This window comes from Morone saxatilis, unplaced genomic scaffold, assembly GCF_004916995.1.
Source record: "Morone saxatilis isolate NCDOM2014 unplaced genomic scaffold, NCSU_SB_2.0 Contig14, whole genome shotgun sequence".
In the NCBI taxonomy this organism is placed as follows: domain Eukaryota; kingdom Metazoa; phylum Chordata; class Actinopteri; family Moronidae; genus Morone; species Morone saxatilis.
In genome coordinates this window covers 7,591,155-7,595,503 of record NW_023339696.1, presented here as the reverse complement: position 1 = coordinate 7,595,503, position 4,349 = coordinate 7,591,155, and the positions used below count along the sequence as shown (strand labels likewise).

General features: G+C 39.6%; 1 protein-coding gene across 1 annotated transcript in view; it reads right to left on the bottom strand.

The window, feature by feature from the left end:
• The window catches only part of LOC118322660 (complement C1q tumor necrosis factor-related protein 6-like), a 6,677-nt gene extending 3,253 nt beyond the window's left edge, over positions 1-3,424 (bottom strand). Inside the window, exon 1 of the mRNA XM_035654394.1 lies at positions 3,147-3,424. The gene's annotated coding sequence lies outside the window, so the exon portion shown is untranslated. The remainder of the gene's footprint in view (positions 1-3,146) is intronic.
• Positions 3,425-4,349: the final 925 nt, after the last annotated feature.

Sequence of the window (4,349 nt, the reverse complement as noted above, 5' to 3'; positions counted from 1 at the left end):
TGTTTTGCTGATTGATGTTCTTGTATGTACAGTGTCTTTGAGTATTTAGAAAAGCGCTTTTAAATAAAATGTATTATTATTATTATTAAGTATAGTATAAATTCATATTTTTTACCTCATAATGGCGCTGGATGAAAAGTGAAGTGATGAAGTCATTATGATTCATCATTTGGGGAACATGACTGTCTGTACCAAATTTCAGGGCAATCCATACAGTAGTTTACACATTCATTTCACAGCCTCATGGTGGCGCTAGGGTCAAAGACAGAGGGCCACCAAAGACTCAAAGGATTCACCATCTGGGGACCATGAATGTCTGTATGAGCTATTTCAGCCTGGACAAAAGTGGTGGACTGATTGACTGCTGCTTGGTTATAAATGCCACTCTATACAGGCAGTTTCTACTAAAATGTCACAGTGACACAGCTGGCCTGATACTAAGAGGCATTTTGTTTCAGTGTTGGAGCTAAAATTATACTGCAGGATGTTTTGGTCAACAGATCCAGGCGGCCAAAGGTGCAGGAAATGGAGTTAAAAGATCTGAATTACTGTATAAGAGGGAGCAAAACCATGAAGAGCTTTGAAACCACCAAAATAGCATTGACATAGAAAGTAAAGGTGATGAAAGTAGGAGAAGTTTGATCTGATTTTGTAATTTTGAAAAAAAGTTCACAGAGCTAGAAGAAGAAGGAAGAAATTCGCCAGTAGCAAGAGACTGTTTGATTCAAATTATAAAACATATGTACCAGCCAAAATATCAGTTGTTCAGCAGCTGCTCAGAAATTAGATCATAGTGTGCTGGATGTCATTCCCAGAGCAGTGGAAAAGAGAAAGAGGAATCCTCAACGCTGAGCCAGAGAAAACATTTATTACCCCAAAAAAGAAGAAGCAGGAGTCAGGAATTGTGGAAAAAACAAATAAAGTGAAGCTTTCTTGCAACAAAAGAAGCATATTTGTTTATGAGTTGGCCATTGGCTCACAGAGGCATTTGACTGGTTGCTTAAATGAAATGCAATAAGGGTTTTCTTTAATACATTTCCAGAGCTGACTCGAGGCCAAACAGTGTCTTAAAGACTCACTAATGCGCTGCTCATCCAAATCCCCAAAATAAAGAAAATTGCCAAAAAAAAATCGGGAGAGGGCAAGGGCACAATGATCATAAATCAGATGAGAAATTACCCTGCAGGCAGCCCATAGTTCATCACCAATTAATTCAGTAAGTCTGACTCTTCACAGCAGTTTATTTTATCCAGAAAAGGTCAGTAAAGTGGGTTTTCTTGGACGGGGAGCCAAGTGCAGTATTTTTCAATGGAAAAGTGGTGGCCGTCTGCCAGACTCTCAGTGATCAGCTAGTCTCTGTGTACTGTAACTGGAACAGTGTGTGCTGCGGCGTTTATACAGGACAGCTGTATCCATACTGACAACTGCATTCTTCATACATGACTGGACATTGTAGCTCAGTAAAAAGACCACAAAATACTCTAGAACTTAATTTGCTGTTTGAGTTTTGCTACAAGCAACAGAAGAAGCAACACTTGGAGTCATAGTTTTCCCTAGAAACGGAACTACAGTGAAATGAAATGGTAAATATGAAACCAGTTGCTGTACTGGTGGGAATGAAAACCTAAACTGGACCAGAATGAATTTAGCTTATTTTGTTTATTAGGTACATACAGTATGTACGCTCTAATACAGTCTGAATAATGTCTTTAATTTTTGAAAATGTGTCAGTGAAATGTTAATTTTGAAGATGTAGATAGTGGTGGTGTTATGTTGGACTGCATTATATTAGCCTATAAGGTGTTTCTAATATTTTGTATACCTCTACAGACAGGTTGGGGACACACTGACATGGACGGGTTACTGAATGGGCCAACTGGGCCTCTGTTTGGTGTAACGGTTAACAATTCTTGTTGTAAAGTAAATTACAACAAATTGATGCAAAATGATTCCAAAGAGACAGAAAACACCTACAGAGACACAAAACAACTACAAAGAGACACAAAACAACTATAAAGAGACAGAAAACAATTATAAAGAGAGAAAATTACAGAGACACAAAACAACTTTAAAGAGACAGAAAACAATTATAAAGAGAGAAAATTACAGAGACACAAAACAACTTTAAAGAGACACATATTAAGACACATATATACAGCACAAATTGACCGGTATAACAAGTACGTAGACACACAGGACAAGTACAAAAAGAGACAAAATTACTACAAAAAATACAAGGAGGCACAGAACGACTACAGATAGACTAAATGACTGCAAGAGACCCAAAAGGATGATGATGACATTGTGGCTGTGTTGTTTATTGTTGTTTTGTGTTGTCTCATAATCTGTCCACACTTGCTGCCGTGCCATTTGCTCTCCTGATTGAAGAATTGTTAAACAGCAACATTTTGTGCTATGAGGGAATTGCAGCCAATAAAACTCTAAAGAGACACGGAAGGCCAATGCTGAATGTTTACATTAGTGTGCACTAACAGTGTGTGTGTGTGTGGAGCAGTACAGTGTACTGCATATTCAATCAAAATAGTATTATTGGTCCTGATGGTGTTTCATCTGGTGTTATCTTGCAGTGGAAATCTATTGCTCGTGTTAAGGTTCTGTTGGGATTTCCACACACAGCCACGGATAACCATTCATGGCACATACACTGACCAGGGATATTACATAACTGGTTTTCCGGGAAAATCCCACTTGAACTGGAAACTTGTAGGCAACAATATACAAAATGCTGGATTCTCATATGTATATATATGTATATATATAATTATGTAGAAACTACTACCCTGAGGCTGCAATATATGTGTTGTATATACTTTAAAGTGCATTTTGTGCAGTATGATTCTAAAATTCCAACATCAGTGGAGACCTGCAGGGATACCGCAGGCGGCAGCAGTGAAAACAACATACTTAATGTACATTTTGCAGATTGCTATGCATTAGACTATAACAGTGTGTTTCTGTCTGGTTGTGGACCGGTGCAGCAGCCCCGGTGGTGCCGAGCGCAAACGGAGTTGCAATCAGAAGTTCATTGTTAAATAATCCAAAATGATCATCACGACGCTCCCACCCCCGCTCATGCAAGCAGCGCTCAGCCGACGGATAACTGAGTTTATCTGAATGAATCTCACCTCGTTCACGTCTGCAGCCGCTTCAGTCCGCTGGAGGAGACAGAGGACGGAGGAGACAGATCCCTGAGTCAGCAGCCCTCTGCCTCTCTGTCTCTATGGGAGTGAGTTGAGAGATGTTTTCCTATAGATCCCTCCTAGTTTCACGCACACTCGGGCAACAAGTGTGTCCGTCCATGTATTTGACAACAACATCCAGGGGGGTTGACAGCTGCATCAAGGGGACCCTGATGGTGAAGATGAAGGTGAAGTTAGTTTTAAGTTATTTGATTCTTTCCGGATCCAGCGGCGTCCTCTGAGACATGCAAGCTACTGAAGAAAGTTTAGGAATGTTCCATAAAATATAAAATCCAATCAAAAGAGGTGTGTGTCATTTGTCCAGTGTAGTAATATAATTGGGTTTGACTCACTGGGTCAGATGACATAGAAGTTATTGAAAATGAATCATGAATTTTCCATAAAAATATTCATAAAATCCTGAAAAATATATTATTTTCTATTTTCAATATTTATGTAATATTGTAATATATTTTTTAAATGGGGGCAAGTCAGCAGGGAGGTATTAAAATAACACTGGTTTCGTGTCATTCCCACAGTTGTGTATTGATGGCCTGTAAGTGAAACCCCTGTGGTTAAAGGAACAGTTCACCCCAAAAACCAACATCTCTTACGGCTGATATCTCCAAAAACTCAGCCAAACCTCCCACAAAAACTAATCTAGATGAGTTAACAGCACTTTTCAGCCAACAAAGGAAAAAAGGAGTATTACTTGTATTATTGATTTTGGAGTTGAACTGTCCCTTTAAGGAGGCGACCTTGATATGTGTGTAGTGAGGTCCTCTTTTTACTGCCAACACCGAAAATTAAGATAAGATTTTGGATCTTGAGCTACTAAAGCTACACTCTAAAGGGTAGCGTGCACATGTGCTTTCATTCGCTCACAGTTCAGTAACTGCAAAATAACACACATTTCATCAAACAACAGGTATGGTTTTAAAGGTTAGTAATGCATTCACAGCCATCTCTCCTGGATTATAATGCCACCAATAACTGTGTACAGTGGAACATTGGCAGAGCACTCTCCAGGGTCTGTGCACACAGTCACTAACCCTGGTCATTCCCCCATGGGTGTGCATTTCCTCTGTGCTGAATTCCTTCATTCCTCCCGTTTGCTGCAGCTGTAGGGAGAAAGGGTGTGTGTGTGTG